Here is a 19,049-nt window from a genome sequence, read left to right as displayed (position 1 = left end):
GCCTGGATGCACATGTACACACACACACACACACACACACACGGACACACAGAAAGAAAAGGAAAACAAATTTAAGGGAAGAGATGATTACAGATGGCAGCTAATCTTCACCTCCACCACCAGTACCGGCTGAGGGATCTTCTTCCTATGAATCTTTATCTCTCTTGCAGAGACACAGCAGATGAAGTGAGTGTGAGCTGAATGTGGGAGAGCTCCTCTGTTTGACATAAAGCTGCCTGTTCCTATCTGTTCTATGCTGCTGTCCAGATTGTGCTCGTTAAGGTCCTCCCTATCGCACAAACACCCACACATGTCCTCCATCCTCCTGCATGGTCTTGCTTTGCACAAAATGCACACATACCTACCATGAGGTGCATGTGAATATGCCCATGCACGCGCACACACACATAACTAAAATGTGCAAAACAACAGCTGCGTTTGTGCTGGTTTCCTACTCCCAGGGCATGTGGATCGTCCCCCGGAGGAACACATGAGCTCTGACCCAGGGCGGTGTGCTGTTTGAAATTGTCCTTGCTCCTCTCTCGTGCACTCTCTGTCCCCGCCTCACCCCTCCCTCTCTCTCTCTGTCTCCCTGCCTGCGTCCCTCATTCATTTCTGGCATGGGATGAAAACAAGACACCAGCAAGAAGGAAATCCACAAGAAATAAAAACCTGGTGAAAGAACGATCCTCACTTAACTGGCTCTGTCTGCAGCCGGCGGTGAATACCCCGTCACCAAAATGGATTCCAGGACATCTACAGTGAATAAAGAATAGATGCAGTGTGCTCAAATTAAGATGATCCTCCGCTACTGGCTCCTGTTTCAGAGTGGTGTGGAAGATACAGTGCTTCCCTTTGATAGTTGTTTATCTGTTCAGAAAGCTGATGTGGGCAAAACCTGTGAGGGAAGAGAACCAAATATAGGCCCGATTTACAGGAAAACAACCAGCCAGATTTTACAAACCGATCTATCAATAGCCAAGTATGTAAATGTTATGTTATTGACATGCTACGGCGGAGGATATTTCCTGACATTACTCCCATGAGGCCTCCTCCTTCCCCGTGATACTGAGGACTAATTGGATTTTCAGGCTTTTATCAGCTCTAACTGACACATACAGTCCTTTGTTTCCAGATTGCTCTCTTTTATCTATCCCTATTGTTTATCTCTGCGGGTGGCAGATGCTACATGAAAACGCGAAGGAGAAAGCAGATGAAGGCGTAACGTCCAAATAGACAGAAGCCATTACATCTTGAAGATACGTGGAAAAAACAGAGACGGACAAAACATTAAAAAAATACGGCAGCACTTTAAGCTATTCTCAGTCTCCCAACAACATGACCAATGTGATGGTTAGCCCACATTCATAATGCAAGGCGAGTCGTGTTGTTTCTGTAAACTGGGATGGTTTGGAGCTCGTTTTCCCTGACAGAGCTCTGCCCACATCAGCTCTTTGCACTAAGTGAACTGCCGAATAGACAATGCTGATTCAGCCCGATAAGACAGAATGAAAGAGGAATTTTTGCCATTTAGACAAAAGCACAAGACAACATGAGTAAATATAACTCTCAGCAAAACTCATTAAAGGCTGGGGGCTTCGAGGCGGGGAGGGCTGGCGAGTTTGCCAGAGAGAGAGAGAGAGAGAGAGCTGAATATGAGATCACAGGGAATAATCTTCTAGAAGCATGTTTGAGGAACAAGGATCGTCTAAGGTTATACTAATGCCAAGTGATGCCTTGAAGTCAGAACAGAGAAGGAAAGTTTTGCTCTTCAGTCATTTGCTTGTAAAGAGGCTCAGCGAGACAGCAGCACTGCATCACCAGATGAAAACTTAATGCCGTCCATCTTTTATTGATACGACTGAATTATAAATGCCGTGACAACAGAGCCGGCCATGTCACAGCATGGGCATGATGGTAAGACGTGGCGAGAGTGGAGGGATGAAAACACACACCACATCGACAGACAGATAAGTTACACTGGCCAACAACACACATCTGTACTCCCAAGTTTTACAGCTCAAGTGTGGCAGTGAAGAAGCTTCAAGAGTGCTTGATAAATCTTCCAAAGGCTCTGAAGAGGCGTTAATGTACTTTTCCCTATAAATAAAACACCTTGGGCTTTGAAACAGGCATAAAGTCTGATTCATCCAATCTGCAGCCCCCCGAGAAGGCACGAAACACAGAATATGAGAAAACCAAAGGAAAAAAATCAGACATTTATTACATATTGAAGAAGGACGAGTCATGGCGTACACTTGCAATTTAATCAGCGGTGCCTCATAATGCATATGAAATATGGAGGTGAAAGCCCACAAGCTGGAAGCCAGACTCAAAGATTTTCTATTGCGCATGTTCTGAGACAGAGACGGAAAGAATAAGTGTGAGAACGAGAAAGAACCTCTAGGCATACAGTCAGGAGAGAACAAAGCGCGAGCACTTCCACTGCAGATGGATTCTTCCCCAAACATGAAAACTAGATTCACAGACCAAGGCATCCATAAAATAAAATAAAATAAAATAAAGTGGGATATGGTGGCAGAGAACCTCCAAATCTCTGCTGCATTATTGCAGACACAGGAATTTTCAGTCTACTGTTTTGTAGCACTGGTACACATAAAGGAAGTGCCCAGGAAGGTTTAAATAGACACATCTAGTGCTGAATGTGAACACTTTCAAGCCAATCCCTTTGGTCATAATTGAGGCTGGCAGGGCTTTGCTAATGTGTGTTCCCATTGACCTGCCGGGCTCTGAACTGAATGTGCAAAATCTCAGAGGAACCTTGAATTTACCATTTTTACAAAAGTTGCATTCAGATGCAAATTCTGCAACGGCATGCATCTACGTGAGAGTCACTTTCTCTAGAAGTTTGTGTGTGAGTGTGTGTGTGTGTGCATGTGTATGTGTTGGCGGAGGGAGGGGTTTGCAATGCTCAATACAGTAAGGAATGCTTTTTTCATGATAATAAGAAGCCATGGTTTGTCACCATCCTTCATCTATCATTCTCTGCTTCCAAATCACTGCTGCGCTACTCACAACAGTAACATCGTTGTTTTGAAGCAGGCTCATCTACCTCAAATCTAAATGACAAAATGACCAATATGAGCATATTTTGCTCATCTGACCGCATAGCTGAGGTATGGTTAAGTTTGTGCAGTTAAAACTGCAGGGTTAAAGTTAGGGTGAGGATTTTGGTCAAATAAACTATTGAAATAGTAATGTTAAGGCAGACAACTAAAACAACTTACAGAGAGTCTGCCATCATGGCTAAAAGGTACCAGGCTGAACAGCTGGTGTCAAACACTTTGTATGCCCATCAGCTATCTTGACCCCCACCCGTTTATTATTCTCTGCGCTGTAAGAACATTTGTGCTTTGGTATTTGTCATGACAGGTGCTTTAAAGCATCCTGATAGTACAGCTGAATCCAACATGATCTTCTCAACCAGTGACCTCTAAACCAAGGCTTATCAATTATTAATGCTGGCTTGATGACATCCAAAACAATGCCTCCTTTAATAGGTCAGCGTGGTCCGTCCAAATTCTCAGTCCCCCAGCTGATAACCCTGAAAATCGTATTCAATAACTCTCCAGCTGCTCTTTGGTTTAAAATAGCGTCTGCGTATTCTTCTGACAAATGTGCCTTTACTTCCTAATAACTTACTTTAATAGTTGAGAATGACAAGAGATAATGCGGAGGCTGATCCGGCTGACCGGGAAGATTTAATTTAGATTTCCCTCAGGTTCCGATAAGCTCGGCACTCAGCAGACATTTTAAGATGACAGTCAGAACCTGCACAGCAATTTTCTGTTTGAATACACAGACACAAAAGAGCAGTGGTTAGACTTTAAAAGTGAGAAAATGAGATTTCTGTTGCGATGAGGAGACTCAAGTGTGAAATATTTCTTCCTGCAGTTACTGTGAAACCGTTTGCCTCTTCACTTGTATATGTGTGAGAGTGTCTTTTGTCCTTGTTTATACATTATATTACTCCCTAACCTTTAATACCATGTGGAATGTGCTGCTCAGACAGTGAAATATGAATGAGAACAATTTCAGCACTTAACACATCATTAATCCTGCAGTGAGGCTGTAGCCCTGAGAGAAGAGGTGAAGCTATGATGTGTTCAGGCTGGAAAGCATGTACACACACACACACACACACACACACACACACACACACACACACACACACACACACACACACACACACACACACACACACACACACACACACACACACACACACACACACACACTGACTTATCATACATTCCTTATGTTTATGTTTTTACTTCCAATAGTAAAAGAAAGACATTAAGGGTGCACCTGCCTGCAGTAGATTAACTTTATTTACACAATATGGCCAAATGTATGTAGACAGCCTTGTTCTGGGGCTGTTTTTCATGGTTTGAGCACTTAGTTCCAAGTGAGTGAAATCTACAGCATACAATAAATTTTAGACAATAGCATACTTCATACTTTGTGGCAAAAGTTAAGTGACATTACGATGACCCTATGCACAAAGCCAGGTCCATGAAGAAATTATTTTCACAGTTTATTCTAGAAGAACTTGCCCGGCCTGCACAGGGCCCTTTGGGATGAAGTGAAACACTGATGAAACACTTGCCTTATTGCCCAACATCCAACAACCTCAATAATGCTCCGAATTTAATGAATGGGAAAAAATCTCTGAAGCCAGGTTCCAAAATCTGGCATCCTTCCCAGAAGATTGGAGGCTGTTGCACAAACATGTAACTATAATGTCCATAGTTTTTTTATTAGATGTTTGACAGTTGCATATGGGTACAATATTTGGGCTTCCATATACTTATGGCCACGTAGTGTGATGCAAATAATATTCATGATGTGATATGTATGTAAATATACGTGGAAGCAGAGTAACAAACAAACTGATCTATTATGAATGCAAACACACACACACACACACACACTAAAACTGTCCTCAGAAGTCATCTTCTGGTAGCTATGTTGTATATTGAAGGAGAGCTTGGTCCACACCCAGATACAGAAAAAAACAACACCAAAAAAAAAAAAGAAACTGCAAATGCATGTGTGCTGGAGCACCATCCCCATCTCTGCAATTCCGTAATCCGCAGGGCCCATTATCTTTTAAATGGTTTCAACACGAGAGAGAGGAGAGAGTGATGGGATGCTGGGTGAATAGTTTGCTGGAAAATATGGTGAGGAAGAGAAGAGAAACACAGACAGAAAGAGAGGGGGCGAAAGAGAGTGAGGGAGAGGGAAAGAGACTGTATGATGGTGTCAGTTCAGACAAAAGGCCCAGTCATGATGTGTTCTCGCTGGAGAACAAAGAGCTCTGACAGACTCCCTGGGTCTACTCTGTTGACTATAAATGTATACCATACACACGCAGTCACACACACGCACACACACACAAACATTCACACATATGCACACATATGCACTCGTAGGCAGAGACAGACAGAAACTCTCACACACCCACACTTCAAACTTCTCTCCCCAACAAGGGGACATAAAGGCGAGAACAGCAGGTAAACTAATTATCTCTGAATTTGGAGGAAATCAATAGCTTAATATTGTTCAAAAAATTGTTTGACCCTGGCAGCACTGCAGGGACATCACACAGCTACTGCATGCCTTTTTTGTCTCTTCCAGGTTTAACAGACTAACTCAGTGAAGATATTCCTCATAATGAGCTTGGATTGTAGCCACACCACAAATAACATCATCACAACCTGCTGCAGTGAAGATGTTTGGTGACTGAATTCACTCTTCATCTGTTACGACACCGTTTTTTGCTTTCACTCACGCGCGTCCACTTTGTCTATTGCTCTGCGTTTCCAGCAGCAACAATGTGGCATTTTGGGCTAGCGTGGTGGTCTGCAGGGGTTTTTTTTGAAGGGGGGGGGGGGGGGGCAGCGACACTTCAGGCAGGGTCCATGGCAGGGTCAAGGCATTTACCCCTCCTCTTCAGCACCCCTGCAGTACGCTCCATGAGAGCCCAAAGAGAACACAGAGGTGTTAGAGAAAACACAAACAGAGCCCCGATTGTCCCTGACTTGGGTTCAGCCCCCCCACCCAACCCCCCAGCAGCCCCACCTCCAGGGGTTTAAGGCTGAGAGAATGAGCAACTGTCAATGGTGTTTTGTAAATACGTAGCTGTTTTCACTTCGGATGGGTTTATTCAGATGTCGAAGGGAAATGCGCCTGCTTTGCAGTCTGCTAGTGTCCTTGCCTTTCCTGTCCTATTGAGGTTTGTATGGGAAAGCCATTTGTGGTGCGTCCGAGAGCTCCGGCACAATCGCCAGCTCCTTTGACACAGGGGTTGACAGCTGAAACAAGTGAGCAAGCTGGTGGACAGGGCAGCCCACTGAGTGATGGCTGTTTCTTATTGGCACTTATTGACCAGAGGCAAAGCCCCCCTACAGTGTGTCACATCTCAGCTAAATGGATTACAGACGGGGCCCATTGTTCCACCGACATAACTACCTCACTGAGACCGCATGACTTTGCATGACCGCAGCACCAATGACAAATCAAACAGAGCATGAGACATGATCTATCAAAAACTGTGTAACACTAAAAAAGCCTGATGCGAGGAGCGTTATTGGGATGCACACAGTGATATTTATCTGCTTGGGGTAATGCAATTATCTCTGTAAACAATGCTGCCTGCCTCTAGTTTAAAATTAGATCACGTTCCACAGGACTCATAGGTTTTAAGCTGTCATTTGTTTTGTTTTAATTACATGCCATTTCTCTCCCATCATCAAATTAGCACCTGCAGTGGGGACCGCTCCTAATGGCCCTGACTTAATGATGATTACAGACAATATCGGTTTCAACTTTCAGTAAACAACTGCCGCCCGCCCACTGAATAAATTAGCCCAGCCCAGATAAATCAATACACTGGCTGGAAGTTATAGTTCAGCTACCGCAGAAGTGATCACTTCTATAAACTCGGGATTCTTTCACTCGACTGATAAACAATGGCTCTCGACTACTCAAAGAGGCCTTACGCAGCAGAGGGATGTTTTACTGCGGGGTGGCGGTGGATCTGTGGGTGCTGTGAGCATCATCTTATCTAGTGTTAAGCATACCCTTGGGGGTTGGAGAGGCGACAATCACTTCTTACTTCTTCACTCCTCCCATTCTCTGTCCTAACCCCCTACCTTTCCCTAGCTGGCTTTCTCCGGGGCCTTTTGTCAGGGGATTACTGGGGGTTTAGAGACGCACACACTGATCCCTCCCTCCCCTATCGGAACCACACAGGGGGTTAAGGCTGGAGCACAGAGGGGAGACCTCGGCACAATGATCTGAATTACAGAGGCTTTCTATGTATGGCCACTTATATTCCCCCCATTTGCTCTACTCAGAAAATCACAACAGAGTGCTATTCAGTGCTTGTGTTTTTCCCAGCAGGAATCTGCGGCTTTAAGCCAAAACCATGGCCAGATTTTTTTTTTTAAATCTGTAAGAACACCTACAGACTTCAGCGAGTCTATTTACTCTGTCTTTTCCTCAATTTAAACACAAACTTGTGGCCCAGAAAATATCCACGGCAAACAGACAAGCCTCAAGTGAAACCGCAGCAGACCGTAACTGCAAAAAATCAACACACACATCCCCTGTCATCCCTCCATATTGTGAGAGAGCACAGGCTGTCACCTCCTCTACAGGTCGGTATCCATCTCTCTCTGTCCTGTCTCTGGGACAGCTGCCCAGACAGCCCATCTGTCTGTCCTGACCTGTGTTTGGGACCATGGGGGGAGCCTAAGTGGCCCACAAAGGGGGTCCCTGGCATGTTGCCTGCACGGTAATGACAGTTAAGCTGCCAGCGGCTTCCCTAACAGCTCTGGAGGTCTCTCTGCGGTGCTACAGTATTGATATTGTATCAGGTTGCAAAGGCCTTGGCAGCCTTTTAATGAGTGCTCAGATTGATCAGGCGGTAGTGGCTCTCCCTTTACTGTGGATGATGCTTATTGGCTGTCCCTGCAGGCCTGACCTACCTCTGATCAGTATCAGAAGAGGGAGACTTACACTCTCATGCACTCAGTACATAGACACACACTTATACACACTTATACACACTTATACACACTTATACACACACACACACACACACACACACACACACACACACACACACACACACACACACACACACACACACACACACACACACACACACACACACACACACACACACACAGGCTGCCACATGTACACTCCCAAATGCAGGAAGGCTATGAATAAATGTTAACATGAAGTATTCCTATTTAAATTGAACGCAAATAGCTATAATATGCTTAAAGAGATTTTCACTGGCTGCTTGTGCTGTGAATCCATACATCTTATTTGGTATCCAGTGAGTATGTGATGAGAGAAAGCTGCTTGACTAGACTTGGGCAAACTTTATAAACTCCAAACTCTTAATGAAAGAACTGCTTTACTGGACAAAGTTTAGCTCCAATTTAAATATTCTCTGGCAAAAAAATTTGCTTTCGTTACAAACATACTCATCAGGGTGCAGACGAGCATCATAAAGGACCAGCTGGCGGTGGCAGTCAGTTTGCAACAGCTAACGCAATATGGAACTATTAAGGGACTGAATCTGTAACCAGAGTCATCCAGTTTAAAACACTGCTGGCAGCAAACTTTTTTAAATGATATCTGAATTCTGCTTCTAAAATTAAAAAAACAAAAAAGTATTTATAAAAATATCAAATTGCTGTAATTTCAATACTTATTCCTCAAAACAGAATGCTTTATCAGCACAAAAAATACTTGAGGCAATTTTCTCAGTGCAGATATTTGCTGTGAGAAAAGTAACACTTTAAAGAAAAATCAAAACAACATTTAACATCTCATTCTGACACAAGCCAACACCCACACACATACACACACAAATACTGACAAACTGACTCAGGTGCGCGCACAGACACACACAGACACACAAGAAAAGAAGCAAAATGCCCTCCACTGTAGCTGCCCGTGGGGTCATTAACTGAATTACAGCAGTAAGCAAAGTCAGAAAGAAAAAGGAGAGAAAAAGATATCTACACCACCTGCCTGTCAGTGTCTATGATAGTACTTCACCTTTCTGTCCGTCCTCCTCCTCCTCCTCCTCCTCTCCACCTGCGTCCCTCCACAGGCTCATGTCAAGGTCACAGCAGTGGTCTTTGAGACTCAACTCTCTCCTATTAGCCCTCCATTAGGCTGCTGTCAGAGAGGCAGCCAACTGTCGCCCTCCCGTGGTTGTGATCATGACCCCCTCTCAGCCTCTAGACCCCCCCCCCTTGGGATCTACAGTAGGGGAGTAACAGGAGGGTGGTAGCAATGAAACCCCTGCTCAGTTCTCAGGGGGGAGAAGAGGACATTGTGATTACTTTTCAGTGGCCTTTACAGTCAGGAGACCATTACATGACTGTGCTGCTGATCGGTCAGACTGAGACGTGATGTGAAAAAATGTGATTTGCACAGAAACGGCACAAATTGCGATTATGCCCTTTTCAAAATGTTCCCTGCGTGCACTTGCTCGCCCTCTCCATCGCCTTTTTTCTCCCTCTTCTTTTCTAGCAGACATGAATTAGCCACGCCTTGATCAAGTTCATCACCCTCGTGTTGTAATTAGTGCTGTGTCAGAGTGTAGAGCGTGGCCCCATTTAACTAATAGAGCAATTATGGCACTGTGGGCCAGCTCTTTGACCTTCACCCCCACACACACCTTAAAACCTTCCCCATCGCACCCACCCATCAGCTCAAATGGAACATAAAGCATCAGACAGGACAGGGAGATACACCCAGCTTTTCAACCACGTGGAGATTAATAGGTGCCTATAACCTTTTACCATTGATCGCACTGAGAGAAAAGGTCAATCAGATTCATGAGAAAAGCGTTGTGGATGAATGTCTGCGCTTAATGAACATCGTATAACATGGGGATCGCTGTGGCTCTCTCCTTCATGTGAAGCAGAAAAGCATTAAAAATAAATGGGGAGCAAAGCCAATTCAAGACACACATAAAATGGCCTGTAAATTCACAAAGTAAGCAGACAGGAGAAGAGAGGGATAGGCATACACCGTCTAAGGAGGATAGAGGGACATTGTTTACTGTTGTAGTGATTCAATTAATTATCACAGTTAAGGCAGAGTAAAACACTGCGAAGCAAAAGATGCACGACTTCAAACCAGAATCCACCAGCTGTCATGTTGTGCATTTTTCACAAGGTGGGCAGCGATGACATACATGATGGGACACTTGTCATCCTGTTTGGTAAGCTCCTTGTTAAACGTGTCTGTGATGAAAAGCTATTAAAGCAATTATTTTAACAGCAGGAAAGCCGGGGATGGAAGAACAGGGCCTTCTGTGGATTTCAGATGAAACCTCCTTTCAGCACCATCGCCCCAGATAGCTTAAGTTAGCTGAGTGGTTATGCAAGTGGGCAGCAGAGATTTTTTTTTTTCAAAGTGTAGAGAGACGCACACACACACACACACATACACACACACAGCCTTCACAGCCAGCCACTTCCTTACAAATAGAGAGCCGACTTCCCAGCCAGCCGATGGAAGCTGACACACAGCAAAAGAATGAGCTGCTTCTGTGTTGTTACTATAAAGCTTGGCCAGAGTGCTGAGCGGCCTCTGTGTGTGGCGCCGCAGGTTGGCACACTCACAGGGGGCTTTATTGGGGTGCCGTCCTGAGCGTCAGGCAGCATGCCCGATGTTGACAAAGCCTGGTATCGCCTGCTGTCAGCCCATTCTGTGTGCACCCGGCGGAAAGAATCAATTAGGCCGAGCTCACAACAGAGCACTTTAATATTTGACTTTTAATCAGTGGGCAGAAGGCAGGCTGGGGCACGGAAGCAAGCTGGCAGTTTCCATCTTGCTGATGTGGAAAATGAGGGTCAGGGAAATGCTCCCAGAGCCCCACAACATGAATCACATACCCAAGGAAGGATGTGAGAAATTGCCATCAACAACAGGCAGATCCCCCCAAAGTGTTAAGGGAAAATATCCCTTTGTCAGTCCCAAGATATCAAAAGCACCTTACGCAACCAGCTGCAAGGAATGGAAGAGAAATATCACACGACTCGGCTCGTAAACAACCAGAGCTCTGTGGAAGGGGACAGTGGTTTTATAGAAGAAAACGAATTGATGAGGTCTTCACTTGCCAGATGAACTGCGCCTTTGAAGATTTTCTCTTGAAGACTTTTTGGTTTTTATCCTGCACTGCCGAAGGCCCCCTCTGCCAGCAAGAAGAGCGGGAAGAAAGAGAGAGGTGAATGCTGTCCTCACGCTGGGGTTTTGAAGTGGAGATCAGTCCTCAAACAGAATAGCTTACCAAAGGCACATCATTCACCTGTCTGCTCTCGCTAGTGTCAGTGAGACAAGAAGGAAAATCAGAGTTCAGCTCCCTCAAATGCACCGTCAAGAAAAGTTATGGAACCAGGCGTTTTTTGTTTTTTTTCACAAACACAACAGCAAACTATCACGGTTATATTAAGATGCATTTGTTGTGAGTCGTTTGTTAATCAAAAAGGAGAGCTGATTACAGTCGCACACACGGATGTTTTTGCAAGTCATTATGAGTCAGCTGTGCGCAGCTGTGCACATAATATGCCCACATGTTCTGAGTGCTGCTTCTTCTGCTGCTGTCCAACTGTTCACACAGAATGACTCTGATCACATCAGCGCAAGCGTGTTAGCGCTAAAGGAAAGTGCTAACACTGCAGTGGTGATGTGTCCAGATCATGCAGATAGAGTGCCTATTTAAAACTGTGTTATCACAAAAAAAACAAAAATTAAATACATTTTTAAAACTCCAAAATGAGGAGTTCAAATACTGAATTACAGCATAAAAAATGTAATCGCTGCTTGTTTAGTGAAGACATGAAACTGGTTTACAGCCCAAAGCCACAGGGGGTGAAAATGATTTTTCAGCTATTGGTTTAATAATTCTGAGCTTTGTAGCTTGCTCGTTATTTCTCATGCCTACTTCCCTTAACTTCACCTCTCTCCTGCTCTCTGCATCTTTCATTTCACTCTCTCCTCTTTTCTCTTCTCTTCCCTTCATAATTACCATATGGACTGATGGCCACCGAGGGGGCATCTGCTGTGGCCACAGCACACCCGCAAACACCCACAGCTCTTTGATCATGGATTCCATCTCGGTGGGGCCAACAATAACCACCCTCTCTTGTTTGTGCAGAGTGAAATACTAATCACTGGCAGGCGCATGAAATGAGGCGATGTGATTTTGAGAATACCGTGATGCATGAGTTGCCTCTGGAGGTGACGAATCTATCCCTCTACGTAAATGAAGTGTTGATGTTAAGAGTAGCCTGCTGTGTTGTTTGTTTGCTCCGAGGTCTGTCGAATCCATGGTAACAGGAGCAATAACCTGAACCTGACTTATTTTGGCTGTGAGGCAGGGAGTGATACCCAGAGAGGTGGATAGATAGCTAAAAATTGATAAATGATATACTTTATGATATGATTATACTACCTCGCATTCTTGTGTGCACTGACCCACTGTGTAAAAACACATGCAAAATAAATACCCTACAGTAACTGTGGCAACAAATCAAAACCTGCACACATGTTCAGGTCAAATCTGTGTGTGTGTGTGAGATAGAGAGGGAGAAACGAGAGGGCGGATTGAGATTTAACTTTGACGCAGAGTTAGAGGCGAGCAGCCTTACCTTCTAAACAAGCTGTGTCTGATGTCCTCCTTGCCCACAGTGATCAGCCACTGACTGCCAAGATCTGTAAGCAAACAAAAAGTCCAGAGTGGATGAATACTTGGAACAGAACAACTTCCACTTAGGAGCTCAAACTGAGCCAGACTACAGTATCTGTATGCCATTTCAGCTTGTTTCTAACATCTTTTTTTAATGTCTGCATCTTATGTGCATACTGGTTTATTGCCGTTTGATGCTGTCCTGTATTGTCTCTGTACTCCTTAACAGCTGCCATAAGCCATTCTGGTCCAGATGCCACTCCCAGTCACCACTCCTCCCTCACACATACCCCGAGGATGGTGACACATCTGTTTTAGACGAAAATACTGAAGAACTGTGTCGCGCTATGAGTAAACAACCACATACGGCATGTCAATTCACACGGTTTTTAATCGCACATATCTGGAAGTACTCGCTCAACATAAAATCCATATTTGACTGATGTGACGCCGGAGGAAGCAGGCAATAGTTCAGGAGGTGGTTTAATTAGACCTGTGCCAGAAATAGAGTAAAGATTGTCTCATTTTAAACATAATTACAGCTCACACTCCAGGACATGTTCAGCTATAGTGATAATCATCAGTTTCTGTTTGTAATGCTATGTAAGCGCTGCTCACACTCATCCAGGCAGACAAGTAAATCCTTACACTGCTTTAAACTAGGCGTCGAAAGAAGTTGAGTTACAAAAGAAATATGCTGTTTTTCCACACGGCTTTCCATCAAGCTGCCGTCATCTACCAGCGTCTCCGCATCTCCCACTGCTTCTAGTTGTGATCTTGTAAGCTTACAAGGCCTTGTTCTGTGTCTGCCTGTGAAGACATCTTGACAGGAGTGGAGCTGTCTGATCCATGTTCTGATTGGACAGGTGTCAGTGTCCAACATGTAAACAGCAGAGTGGAGCCAAACCAACTTTTACAACTCAATAACCACTCTGTGAAAATCTTGGCCTTAATCTCTCTGTCTCTCTACTAAAGATCCTGCTCATATTGCAAACATAGTCTTTGGTGAGATACTTTGCACGCACAAAAAAAAATGGGGTGACGAACACACACATGCACCCATTTGGTATGTGCAGCAGGGCTAAGAATACGCTGGAGGACCGTATGAGCCCACATGTATCTCGCTGCCAAGGCACGTCTCTGACTCCAGCTGCTCTCTGCCTGAGCCAGCTCTGCCAGCCACTCATGGGCATCAAAGAGAGGTGAGGCTGGACACCTGTGCCTGTCTGTCTGTCTGTCTGTCCATCTGGAGCAAGAACAAAAAACCTAAGATCTCTGTCAAGGCTTACTTTGCCCTGTGAAGCATATTCCTAGATAGCTTAAAACACAGCTGACAGACATTTGAAGCAAAGGACACATCGCGGAGGAGGACTTTCAATTGAACCACAGCGTTACTAAAAGAGCAGAGACATCATTTATTCAGACAGGATTTTATTTGGTCAAAGATGACATCCACATAAAGTTGCAGCTTTCAGCAGACACCGCAGGCTGCACATGGCAAAAGTGATTTACTTCCCTTTTCTCTCACTAAAATAAAGGAGTGACAGATTTAATATAAATAAGCAGAGAGGGGGAGGAAGAAGGGAGGGGATTGGAACTGGCTGCCGGTGACAAGGCGGTGTGACAAGCGTGGCAACTGAGAGAAAATTCGGCACCTGGCCTTGTCCTTGATGTGAATAAGGGGATGATACATCAAAAAGTGACAGGGCAGAAAGACGGTTATTACCCAGGCGGAGAGAAAGATGAAGAGGAGGAAGAGGAGAAAATGGGACTATTTTTAGCAACGAAGTAAAAATACGCCAGGGGTTCATTTAATATTTCCATAAAGCGCCCCTGTGTTAATGACTCATGTTTTATTAGTTGCAATAATCTCCTGTTCTTGGCAGAGTTACGCCAAAACTTTAATGGCGTTTTCATGCAATGAGATCAAATGCCCACGTTAACAGATAAAAGACTTCATCCTCCGCCGACTCTGATAAGCTGGAATGAGTCGTCTGCCTGTTCAGGCTGATCCTGATGAAGTTTGACCGAGAGGGTAAATAAGCGAGAGCCCCAGGCCAGGCTGTATTTTCTTTGATTGGCTGCATTCTCCCCGGCGGCTGGAGGTTGATTGATTTCAGTGGTCTGCAAGCCCGGTTCTGCCCCTATTGATCCCTCATCTCCAGTCCTGTCTCCTCTGCAATTAAGAGTTCACTAAGCCGCTACTATAGAGCACTCCTAATGAATACCACCTTCCTGCTAACATTTCAATGTAGCACTCACTACACTGCCTGTCTTTGCTGCTTTCACACCTCATTCTTCACTTTCGTACTCCTCGCGGTTAATGCTCAGTTACACCTGAACAATAACAGTGCAGTTGATCTGGATTTGTGATGATGTAGCTGGTGAAGGGAGAGGAGAGAGGGTTAGAGTCAAGGTTAGTGAAGGAATCCCACAGTTCATTAAAATTAAGCAAGGGTAGACAGTCCAAATCTCTGTACATCACTGGGAATCAAATTGCTTCTCCAGCGGCCAGATTTGAAGGATTAGAACGAATTGAGCTACTTTGGATGTTAAAAAAAAACCTGGAATGTGTCTGGGTGTGAGGAGAGGAAGATCAAAAGATTCAATAGATTAGAATTAGATCAAACACAGTCAAAAGTTGTGAGGACAGACAGAGGGGGGAGGTTGTGAGAGCGAAGTCTAGTCCACACGTACACGGGTATCTTTTGAAAACGCCCTTCCAGGGTGAAGATTTTTTAGAAACAGAAAATGTACAATTGCTCTTCCACTATATTGGGCCACAGAGGTGTCAGAATGTGTTACAGTGATCACCGCTACATAGCAATAGCCGACCGGAAATTGCTTTTTTCAGTATTCTGATTGGCCCACATAGCTTTAGAGTTAGAGTTATATCACTGCTTGTTGGTTTGGCATTTTCCTGACACTGCTTCAAATGTGTTTGTGCGTTTTTAAACAGTGCTTGTAGGGATGGGATTTTTTTATTTTGAGAGCAAAATGAGGAAAAACCTAAAAAATACCCATGCAAATATGGACTAGGCCTGAGAGTGGTCGACATGAGAGAAACAGAAATCCAATCGTAGCAGTTGAAAAGCTGTCTGACTCAGAATCAATTTAATTGCCAGGTATATATACAGAAACAAGGAATCTGCCTGTCTGTCTTTCCTCAGAGCCATTGGCACGTCAGTTTCCCGATCTGCCCACCTTGAGGGGTGCAGTCGGAAAAAGCAGTCCAGTCACAGGTCACTTGTGCCCCGATGCACCTGGCCTTAAACCCGTAATCCCACTGCTTTGGTGGAGTGAGAAAATCCAATTTCAGAGATCTGTAATTCCACAAACCTTATTAGGCAACACAATGGCCGCCTGAGGGAGAGGCGCGGGTGGGGTGGGGGGGGCAGCGGATGGCGTAGCTGAAGTTGTGACCAGACTAAACACAGTGATGGAGAGAGGGGTGACGAACACAGAAATGGAGATTAAGGTAGAGTCGGAGTGTGGCAAATCAGGGAAATGAAGAAGACAAGAAGTGTTCTGGCACGGCTGCACTTCTGGTAAGTTACCATGACTCGGTACAACATGATGAAATGGGTGTCGCTAATTCACCGGGTAAAATGTTCAACTCACCCGTCAGTATTCACAGTCGTGTCCTCACTGCTGCTGAACTCTTTGTCCCCGTTTCACCTAACTCGTGCATAATTGTCTCATCTCTTAAATTTGTCATAGCTTTTTAATTGCTTTCTTTTACATCATATATATATTTTGCTTTAAAAGCTTTAACAGAAGATTTTGAGTAATATTTTATATCAACAGAACCTGAGAATAGATCATATTTTAGCTGTTTTGGGTTGGAGGGTGCTATAATCCCATCACCATGCTGCATCCTGTATTCATTTAATCGTAACATCGATGGGCCACTTAGACTGCTGCTATCTGAGTGCTCCCATTGATTGTTTGCCTAAATCCAAGAGAGCGGGGCGTGTCTGTTTGTTTTGCCTTACTAATGGACACCATATGAGCACACACCTCAGGGAGAGGAGACACGGCCATCAGAGAAGGAGCGGCAGACGTGACGAGAGGAATACACAGCAGGGAGATCCATAAATACCTCTTCAAATCTATATTTTCATTTAATCTTTTGTTTAACCAGGTGGTCTCGTTGAGATCGGGATCTATTTTTCATTTCTTGAATACATAACAGACAGACACACATTATACATCTTTCTCAATTAAGCAAAGCAGTAAATTAAGTGTGATTGCAAATATAAACTTTTATAATGTTCAAGTGAAATAAGAGAATTAACTTCATATATTTTGGAGCTCATTCCATTTGTATGCAGCACAGTATTTGAAGCCACTTTTACCAAGTTTAGTATGAAGAAGAGCTACAGCTACTGTAATGTTAAAATGTCCTGAGACCTGACATTGTACATATTGTATTTAAATGTCAACAGAGAGCACAGATAACTGTGCAGTTTTTGCAGTAGATCCTCATAAATAAACACTATACAATGCCCTCTGTTTGTTTTCTTATATAAGATGCAGTGGTGAGTGAGAGACGTATCACCCGTAATGAAGCGCAGCGTTCTATGATACACCGAGGCTTTAAGGTGGAGGTAGAAGCATGCATATATACAATATCAGCATAATCAAGCGTGGACAGATTTGTAGATTGTTTTTGTTTCTATAGAAAAATCCAATTTTGACCTTCTGTTTGCCTGATAGGTGTTCTGCACTCACTTAAAAGTGAGTCTGGTATCCAGCCAGAGCCCCAAATATTTATAATATTCAACAGTTTCAATTTCCGACCCCTGAAGGTTTTAGATATGAGCACAAGGCTGGATACTCTTAGGTGACCTAGAGATTAACAGAAATTTAGTCTTGCCAGAATGTAAAACAAATATGTGAGAAATGATAAAAAATATTGCAGATTATGGTAATAATTACAAGTACCTTAATGAGATTCTGCTTACCAGACAGAAAAACGGTTGAGAAAAATGGCTTTGAACTCGACTGAGGTTTTGGCTGTGTTCCAAAGTGTCCCAATCACTGCTCTTAGCAACCGCACTTAATACTATCATAAATTATTCACAACTGTAACAAAACTGTAGCAAAAGGCCACCGATAACCTCGGGATCTAAAAGCTGATTAGAGGAGGAGATTGGAGCAAGGATTTAATACAAAATTGGGTGATATAGCGGGGCTTTACTGATATCTCTGCTGTTTGATATTGCAAGTGAGAAGGGGACCACTAGCCGCTGTTTCTCCAGAGACTGATAGGGCAGTGAAGCCCGTACTCTGTGGCCAGCAGGGTATAATTACATTTCCCCGAGGGGCACCTACGCCGCAGCAGCTCAGCCATATAGAGGGAAAAGATTGAAATCTGATTGCACTCGCACATGGCTGTCGAACGCCTGTCCGACACTGGAAATCACAAGTACACACACTGTGCAGACAGAGCAGATATGGCACACACACACACACACACACACATACAGAAACAGCACAACACGCACCTACACACACACACACATACACCAACGTGTCTCCTTATTTGCTCCTATCAGCCGTAGACTACTTTTTCCTCTCCGCACGCTGCTGAGTGTCTGAGAGGCGTCGTCAAAGAGCCTCTCTGCTTCTATCATTAGAGCTGAGAGGAGCAGCAGTGCCGAGATTTACACGCTGATCTCCTGATGCTGCTTCATCGCAGGACCTGTTAACAGCAGCTCATACATACTGATGAACAGGGACTCAGAGAGGGAACACGTGAGTGCTACTTACTGTCAAGATACTTTTAATGTATGCTAAAGAAGCAATGAAACACTAGTTATACTGCTGAGTTTCAAGATGAAATATCAATTAAATAAAAAGTGAAGCAGCGTGTTTCCATCAATGGCCTGTAAAGGATGTGAATAGAGGCCTATTCCTAAAAAAACTGATATAGACTATCTATTCAAGAGGATTCAACCAGATAATAATGCACCAGTAACTCATATCATGACATTTAATTGCTGCTTCCCTGCTAGGATGGCATTTGTGTTTTTAAGCTGGAGTGGAGCCACGACAGCATCTACAGTCTCAGAAGAAGAAGCAGATATCATAATGTCAAGACATACTCAATTTAATTAATTTCCATCAGCATTTCTTGCATCTTCACTTCTTCTGTATCTTCCACATCAGCCAAGTGTAAAAACTTTTTTGGGGAGAATTTTTATGGCTTCATTTAGAATTTCTTGCTCGTCTTATGTGAAAATTACAAGCGTGCATAAAAACAGATGGATGGAAATGTACCCATTGGTGCAGT

At 44.0% G+C, this 19,049-nt stretch overlaps 1 protein-coding gene across 8 annotated transcripts in view; it reads right to left on the bottom strand.

Annotated features, from left to right (window-relative positions):
- Window positions 1-19,049, bottom strand: part of sulf2a (sulfatase 2a) — a 45,256-nt gene that overhangs the window by 11,918 nt on the left and 14,289 nt on the right. For 7 of the 8 annotated variants that reach the window (XM_062415491.1, XM_062415489.1, XM_062415482.1 and 4 more), the window contains one exon: window positions 12,714-12,777. The gene's annotated coding sequence lies outside the window, so the exon portion shown is untranslated. Of the gene's footprint in view, window positions 1-3,663; window positions 3,775-12,713; window positions 12,778-19,049 lie in introns of those variants that run through there. The other variant, XM_062415487.1, reaches the window with a different exon arrangement.

Source organism: Scomber scombrus, chromosome 3 (assembly GCF_963691925.1).
Source record: "Scomber scombrus chromosome 3, fScoSco1.1, whole genome shotgun sequence".
NCBI classification, from domain to species: domain Eukaryota; kingdom Metazoa; phylum Chordata; class Actinopteri; order Scombriformes; family Scombridae; genus Scomber; species Scomber scombrus.
The sequence above is the reverse complement of the archived record's forward strand: the minus strand, read 5'-3'. Positions and strand labels throughout refer to the sequence as shown.